Source organism: Haemaphysalis longicornis, unplaced genomic scaffold (genome assembly GCF_048455015.1).
Source record: "Haemaphysalis longicornis isolate Haplotype H1 unplaced genomic scaffold, Haemaphysalis longicornis Haplotype H1 scaffold_3, whole genome shotgun sequence".
Lineage (NCBI taxonomy): Eukaryota > Metazoa > Arthropoda > Arachnida > Ixodida > Ixodidae > Haemaphysalis > Haemaphysalis longicornis.
The window spans coordinates 190,506,322-190,515,129 of NW_027526335.1; the positions used below are offsets into that span (position 1 = coordinate 190,506,322).

Below are 8,808 nucleotides of genomic sequence, written 5' to 3' on the forward strand. Positions count from 1 at the left end.
ACACTTATTTTTCCTATTCCCAAACCCAACAAGCATTCCAGTGAAATCAAGAACCTTAGGCCGATATCCCTCACGCCCGTTATTTGCAAATTGATTGAGCGCCTTATCAACAATCGGCTCACACATTATTTGGAATATGTCCAACCGTATTTTCACCCTGCCCAAACAGGCTTCCGGCCAAATGTTGGCACGCATGATAGCCTCTGGCTTCTGCGTAGGGTAATTAACCGCCCTCACTACCATCGCGGCACTCCTGACCTGACCATGGCGGTTGATCTGAGAAAGGCGTTCGACAACGTTAGCCACCTGGTCATTCTAGAGGAACTTGCTCGCGCCTACCCCAGTGCCCGCACGCAAAATTGGATTAGAGCATTTCTCCAAAGCCGGCCTGTACGCCTTCACGGTTCGCACCCTGGATGGGAACCTACGACTTACTACCTCGACCGCGGTGTTCCCCAAGGGTCGATTTTAGGCCCTCTACTTTTCAACCTGGCCATGACCAGAGTAGCTCGACAACTTGAAATTGACTCAGGCGCCCGCTTCACCATATACGCCGATGATATCACGGTTTGGACTGAAGCGGCCGACTTTGATTCTTTAGAGGGCCAGGTTGTTGAGCTACAGGCTGCGGCTAATAGCCTTGAGCTCACTCTGGCTCAGCTAGGTCTACAACTCGCACCTGAAAAAACCGAATTTTTGGCAGTATACGGTTGTAAGCCACCTGACCCGCCCCAAGAAATTGTAGTCAACCTAGTCAACTGCGATGTATCTGCTTCAACTGAGCCCATTACACTCCTAGGCCTTCCCAGTGGAACAAAAAACAGTCCTGGCATCTGGCTCAAAAGATTAAAACAGAAATGGAATGCCATACTGCACTCCATTCGTCGATTGTCGAATAAATATGGTGGAGCATCGCAGAAAGCCATCTTGAATATGGCCAGGGCTGTCACTGTGAGCACCCTCACGTACGGTGCAACGGCTTACGACCTCAACAAGACCGACACCAAAACCATTCAGGTGCTACATCGGGCGACCCTCAGGACAGTCACTGGCTTACCAAAGCATGCACCCATTGGTAAACTGGAGCAAGCTGTACCTCTTCCTCCTATTGAAGCCATCATTCAGGAGGCCAAAGCCCAGGCGGACTTCAAAAGACCCCTTACACACCAGGGACACGCCTTAGTAGCGTGGGACGCCAGAAGACCACCAGTACCTTCCAATTACCCAGTCCCCATAGCACCCTGGCAGCGACCAGCAATTGATACTGCTACGCATAGCAGACCTATAGAGCGTACTAATACTCTATTGCGACAGCGGCGCATCCGACGCCTCCAAAGGGATCGCCTTCAGAACGAACTGGACATTTTCACGGACGCAAGCGTAAACCAGTACGGCGCGGGCCTTGCTTGGACATGCCCTGAGGCACCGGTTCTCTCAGGGTACACTACCATAATTGGCAAAGAACTTTCCAGCCTCGATGCGGAGCTGTACGCTATTAACAACGCAGTGTCAGCTATCGCCTTTGACTGTGACCCACCTCTACCGCCCTCCATACGTATACTCACAGATTCGTACGAGGCCCTCACAGCTTTGCGATCATATGATTCGACCCACCCTGTCGTCCACGAAATTCTATTTCAAATTCAACTCCTCAAACGGAACAACACCAACATCCGCGTCGACTGGGTACCTGGCCACGAACCATTTTCTTCAGGCAACCAGGCGGCTCATATGGCCGCTCAGGAGAGTTCTCCCTCTTATCCTCCACTGGTGCCTGGGGTAAGGCCGTCGCGGTCCCCCTCTCCCTCCCCAGCGATGCGTATTCACCAGCACAAGAAGGACCGACGCACACGTCTAAAAGCCCTAACTCCAGCTGGCTACCTGAGCCGCCTACCTCTTATTCCCCGCTCAGGCGAAATTTTTATTAACAAATATATTGCAAATTCAGCGTACACACCTGAAACGCTTCGCAAGTGGTATACCCCTCACCTGCCCCCTCGATGTCCTTACTGCCGTACCACAACACCATCAGACCTCACACACCTAGTTTGGTGGTGCCCAGCTTTCGCCACGCACCGTACATTTCAATCTCCTCAGCCCCATCCCGATCCACAACAAACTGATGCACAACTATTATATGAAATAGCGGTTTATTCAATCAAAAGCGGTCTGGCACGGGTTGTTTGAGCGGGTCCTCCCCCGAACGAACTGGTGTATGTGCACAAACCCTATTGCGATCACCATGAACTGGCCCATGAAGCAGCAGGTTCCAAGAACTGGCCCAGTTATTGACTACTGAGAACGACCAGCATTAATTTGTTTATTTTCTCTTACCCTCCCTCCCCATTCCTTTCCCCATCGTGACCAGTGGTCATCCTTTTCATTAAAGGTTCTCTCTCTCTCTCTCTCTTTTCGACTAAAAAAATTCTTCATCTCTTTCTGTGACCCACCACAACCTCCCCTTTGCTTTTCGAGGTTTTCTTGACTGCCAACCCTTATTTTCTGTCTTATTTCACGGAGCCCCTCATTTCCCATTTTCTCATTCGCTACATGCTTAGCGAGGGCCTCTGTTCTGGCAGTCTTGGTGCCAAAGGGAGCTTAAGAGGGTTCAACGCTGGTCGACCACTCTCGACATGTCGTAGACATTCGAGTCACGGCCCGGGGGTTAAAAAGAAGGTCTCCTTCACCCCGAGTAGTCCGAGTGGCGCTGGCTACCACCCCCAAATGCAGCAAAAGAAAAATACCCTAACCTAAATACCCGAGAAAGTGCTGGGGAAACAGCCCCGCCGGTAGGGTAGTGGTTATCGCACCAGACCGGCATTCTGGAGGTCGTGGGTTCGGATCCCACCCGGCGGGCATTTTTTCCCAACTTTCTTTCCGACTCGAAAAATTCTTCATCTTTTTCTATGACCCACCACAACCTCCCCTTTGATTTCCGATGTTTTCTTGACTGCCAACCCTTATTTTCTGTCTATATATATATATATATATATATATATATATATATATATATATATATATATATATATATATATATATATATATATATATATATATATATATATATATATATATATATATATATATATATCTATATATATATTCAAAAACTTGGGTGCGACCACTTGGCAAACACTAACAAATACCTTATTTCGACAGTTTCGACCAGTGGTCTGGTCTGCTTCAGGGAAAATTACAAGTGACTGAATATGCTCTACGATACACACTTCACGAGAGAGGGGAATTTTGCCCTCTACCTCTCTTTCTTGCCAGAAAAGAAACCAAATAAATGAAAGCAAACATGTACAATAATCTCAGCGGCACATATACACGTCTCTCCCTAGGCGAGCGGCGATACAAAGCAAGGAGAGGGGAAAAGGAAAACAGGAGAAAAAAGGAGTATAAAGAAGGAGGCAATTAGAAATAGAGAAAGAGGGGAGAAAAGGAGAGGCAGAAGAAAGGGGGGTTCTCAGAAGCAGACACTGACGAATACGAAGGTCGAACAGCGGAAACTTGAAAGGTAGAGTGAGGGACCGCTCAGCGGCTCAGAATGACGTGACGTGCCGCATTCCGCGTACTGTAGAAAGAGAGAGAAGAAAAAAAAAACAAAAACAAAATAAAAAAAAACAAAGGGAAGAAAAACCCCTAGGAGTGAATTATGTTTGAAGAACGTTGTTGCGAATGTAGATAGGCGCCACATGGCCCCCAGTAGCTCACGAATGCCAATACAGGGTCTAAACACACATAGCGAGAGGAGCGGAGGAAACATGAGTACGGAGGCTGCGGCGTCGGGCAAGGTCCGCGCACTCAACATGGTCCGAAGTCGTGTTGTAATCGATAGCCCGAGTCGGCGCGGCGCGCCACGGAGATTTATTGGTGCAGAAGCGCTAGCGGAGCGCCGAAACGTCGCCGGAGGAGTCATTCCCGTGCGGAAACGCACCCCCCTAGCCCCCCCCCCCCCGTTTTCCCGAAGCTCGTAACCGTGTGGTCGCCAGGCGCGTGTTCTCTATTTTGTTAAAAATGGCAAAACGATAATGAGAAGAAAAGTAGGTCTGAACCGCAGATTTATTGCTAACAGCACTCGTTTGGCTCCCTCGCCGCACGCCCCCCGCCCCCCCCCCCCCAAAAAAATAATAATAATAATAAAAAAAAAAGTTCACTTATGGTCTCGTAGGCAGCCCAATCTCCCTGCGCTCTCGTTTATACCCTCAGTAAGGGTCCGAAATTTATGTATAAAGAACGATTCTCTCTGTTCCCGCTCGTAAGTATTGCGGAAGCCGGACTGAATTAACACTACTTGTATTCTTTCGAAGGAGTGATCCGGGCAGCGGAGGTGACTGGACAGTGGAAGACCGGGAAGTCCTTTACATGCGACTTGTGATTGTTAAATCTGGTGCGGAAGGGCGTTTCGGTCTGTCCAATGTACTCCTGATTACAAACGAGCAACGAAGTTTATAGATTACGTTTGAGGTGTCGCAATTCAAATTTTCTTTGATAGCATATTTAAAGGTTGACCTGCTGGCTTGGGCAATATTAGTCGTCTCGATGTGGGTGCAGACTTTACAGCGCGGCTTGCCGCATGGTCGGCAGCCTTGAGCTCGCTCAGGTGGCTCTGTTTTAGCGTTGACTAAGAGGTCCCTGAAGTTTTTGCCACGTCGGTACACAACACCAGGGGGCTGCTGGAAAATGGCCGACAACCGGTCGCTCTGTTTCATGATATTGAAATTTCTTCTCAAGATGTCATTTACTTTAGGAATTTTGGAAGAGTAGGTGAGAACCAAATTAGTCTCGGGGTGGTTTTCTTTTCGGCTTTCAGCTAGAATGTCCTCTCTTTCTAAGTTGCGAGCGCGCTCAATTGCATCGTCAACTATTCCTTCTGGGTATTTTTGGCCAATCAGGGAGGTCTTAAGTTCACGTGCATTTTTCTCGAAATCCTCCTGCCCAGAGCATATTCTACCGTACCTGTGTGACTGTGAATACGGTATGCCTGTTTTACAATGGCGAGGGTGGCTGCTAAAGAAGTGGAGATACTGTTGGCGGTCAGTGGGCTTCCTGTACAATGTTGTTGAAATGTTCCCACTGTCCAGGAGCAGCGTGACATCTAAGAAATTAATGGTTTTGGTTGAGATCTGGTGGGTTAGTTTTATTGAAGGATGCAGGGAGTTGATATCTAAAATGAATTCCGTGAGGCTCGCCTCATCGTTGTCCCAAATGAAGAAGATGTCATCCAGAAAGCGCTTGTAAATTACGGGTTTAGGGCAGCGTTTTCCAATGAATTCCGTTTCCAATGACACCATGAAGATATTGGCATATGTTGGTGCCATTTTAGGCCCCATGGCTGTGCCGTTAATTTGAAGGTAGTGTTCACTGTCGAATTCAAAGTGATTGTATTCAAGGACTAGGCGGAGGAGGGTTTCTAATGTGCTAGGGCTGACATCTAAGCAAAAATTAGAGTCACCGTAAGATGAAATCGCGTCCAGTATGCCATCAATATGAGGAATGTTAGTATAGAGCGACGTAACGTCCATGGAAGACGTAACGTCCATCCAAGAGGATGCAGCGATGGCGTAGAGGTAGAACACCCGCCTCGCGTGCAGAAGGACCGTGGTTCGAATCCCGGTGCCGGACAATTCCCACCGGATTTAAAAAAAAAAAAAAAAAAAGAAAATCCGCGTATGATGGAATTGCACAAAGGGGCTTGGGGTGCGGCCTGACCCCGGCGACCATTGCCGGTAATGCACTCACTCACCAGAGCAGGATTGGCCACCCTGGTGTAGTAACGGCCACAACCTCCCATGAATACGCCAACTAACCCTCGGCCCTCAGTCCCCAGCGGCTGCGAAGCAACTGACCACACACCTGGTGTAGTAACGGCCACAACCTCCCATGAATACGCCAACTAACCCTCGGCCCTCAGTCCCCAGCGGCTGCGAAGCAACTGACCACGGCGGCGGTCAGACCTGTGACGCAGCAGAGGGTGCTAAGAATCCCTGGATCCGGACAGGCCGCCAATGGAATCTGAACCTGGCAACGTTTAACGCACGAACCTTATCTAGCGAAGCAAGTCTCGAGGTGTTGTTCGAGGAACTAGAGGGCATTAAATGGGATGTAATAGGGCTTAGTGAGGTTAGGAGGGCAGGCGAAGCCTTTACGGTGCTGAAAAATGGACGTCCTATGTTACCGTGGTCTAGAGGACAGAAGAGAACTGGGAGTTGGATTTCTAGTCAATAAAAGCATAGCTGGCAACATAGACGAATACTATAGCATTAACGAACGGGCAGCAGGTCTTGTAATTAGGCTCAATAAGAGGTACAAGCTCAAGGTGGTACAGGGCTACGCGCCCACATCCAGCTACGACGACCAAGTAGTGGAACGCTTCTATGAAGATTTGGAATCGGCAATGGCTAAAGTAAAAACACAGTATACCGTAGTTATGGGGGACTTCAATGCTAAAGTAGGCAAGAATCAGGCTGGAGACAAGGCAGTTGGGAACTTTGGTCTGGGCTGTAGAAATAGCAGGGGGGACCTACTAGTTGAGTTTGCAGAACGGAATAACCTCCGCATAATGAATACCTTCTTCTGTAAACGGGAGAGTCGGAAGTGGACCTGGAGGAGCCCGAATGGGGAGCACAAAAATGAAATAGACTTCATATTATGCGATAACCCTGGCGTCGTGCAGGATGTGGAAGTGCTCGGAAGGGTAAGGTGTAGTGACCACCGTATGGTAAGATCTCGAATTAGGCTAGATTTGAGGAGGGACCGCAACAAGCTAGTACGAAAGAAGCCGATAAACGAACTAACAGTAAGACGTAAAGTAGAAGAATTCAGGATCGCGCTGCAGAACCGATATTCCGCCCTTAACGAGGAAGCCGAGCCTACGACCCAGGAAGCCAGCGATAACCTTTCACGCATCATCACGGAGTGTGCAATAGAAGTCGGGGGCACTATGGCTAGACAGGATACTGGTAAACTTTCACAGGAGACGAAAGATCTAATCAGGAAACGGCAAACCATGAGAATCTCTACCGCAGCTGACAGAATAGAACTAGCCGAGCTCTCGAAGTTAATCAATAAGCGTAAGACAGCTGACATACGGAAGTATAATATGGAGAGGATCGAATACGCTGTAAAGAACGGAGGTAGCCTGAAAGCAGTGAAGAGACGTCTTGGCGTGGGGAAAAATCAGATGTATGCACTTAAGGATAAGCAAGGCAATGTCATCACAAATAGGGATAAAATAGTCACAGTGGCTGAGGAGTTCTATAGGAATCTGTACAGTAGCCGGGACATACAGGATAATGCCGAACGAGACAGCAGTTCAGAGGAGATAGACATCCCACCAGTAACGACCGAAGAAGTAAGGAAGGCTTTGAAAGAAATGAAAGGGGGCAAAGCACCTGGTGAGGATCAGATAACAGCAGACCTCTTGAAGGATGGCGGAGAAATTGTACTTGAAAAACTGGCAAACCTGTATACGCAATGCCTAATGACCGCAATGGTACCGGAATCTTGGAAGAACGCGAACATCATCCTAATCCATAAGAAAGGCGACATGAAGGACTTGAAAAATTACAGGCCGATCAGCTTACTGTCAGTCGTCTACAAGGTATTTACCAAGGTAATCGCTAACCGAATCTCTGCAACCCTAGATTTCAGTCAACCTAAAGAACAAGCAGGGTTCCGTAAAGGTTATTCAACAATGGACCATATTCACACGATCAATCAGGTGATAGAGAAGTGCGCTGAGTATACTGAACCCCTATATATAGCCTTCATAGATTATGAGAAAGCATTTGATTCGGTCGAAACCCTAGCAGTCATTCAGGCATTACGGAGCCAGGGGGTAGATGAGCATTATGTAAGAATACTAGAGGATATCTACAGTGGGTCTACAGCTACCATCATCCTCCATAGGGAGAGCAGTAAAATACCTATAAGGAAGGGTGTCAGACAAGGAGACACAATCTCTCCAATGTTATTCACAGCATGCTTACAAGAAGTATTCAGAACGTTGGATTGGGAACAGGTGGGAGTAAGGGTTAATGGAGAATACCTCAGTAACCTCAGATTTGCTGATGACGTTGCCTTGCTAAGTAACTCGGGGGACGAATTGCAAAGCATGCTTTCCGCACTGGGCGAACAGAGTAGAACCGTGGGCCTGAGAATTAATATGCAGAAAACTAAAGTAATGATCAATAACATCGGGACAGCACAGCAGTTTGAGATAGGTGGCGAGGCAGTGGAAGTGGTAAGCGAATATATCTACTTAGGCCAAGTTGTGACCCCCAATCCCAACCATGAGGCAGAGATAATTAGAAGAATCAGAATGGGGTGGGGTGCATACGGCAGACATTCTCAGATAATGAATAGCAGCCTACCATTGTCGCTGAAGAAGAAAGTGTATGACAGCTGCATCTTACCGGTACTCACCTACGGGGCAGAAACTTGGAGGCTCACTAAGAGGGTTCAACTTAAATTGAGAACGACTCAGCGCGCAATGGAGCGGAAAATGATAGGTGTAACATTAAGGGACAAGAAGAGAGCGGAGTGGGTCAGAGAGCAAACTGGTGTTAAAGACATATTAGTAGAAATTAAGAAGAAGAAATGGACGTGGGCAGGGCATGTAATGCGAAGGCAAGATAACCGCTGGTCATTAAGAGTAACAGAGTGGATCCCTAGAGAAGGCAAGCGTTGCAGGGGGCGGCAGAAAGTTAGATGGGCAGATGAGATCAAGAAGTTTGCGGGGATAAATTGGTCACAGTTGGCACAGGACCGAGGTAATTGGAGAATAATGGGAGAGGCCTTTGC

General features: G+C 48.1%; 1 non-coding gene across 1 annotated transcript; it reads left to right on the forward strand.

Moving 5' to 3' along the window:
* The first annotated feature begins 2,783 nt into the window (after window positions 1–2,783).
* Trnaa-ggc (transfer RNA alanine (anticodon GGC)) lies at window positions 2,784–2,856 on the forward strand. The gene has a single exon. It is a non-coding gene; the product is annotated as a tRNA-Ala (tRNA).
* The last annotated feature ends 5,952 nt before the right edge of the window (window positions 2,857–8,808 follow it).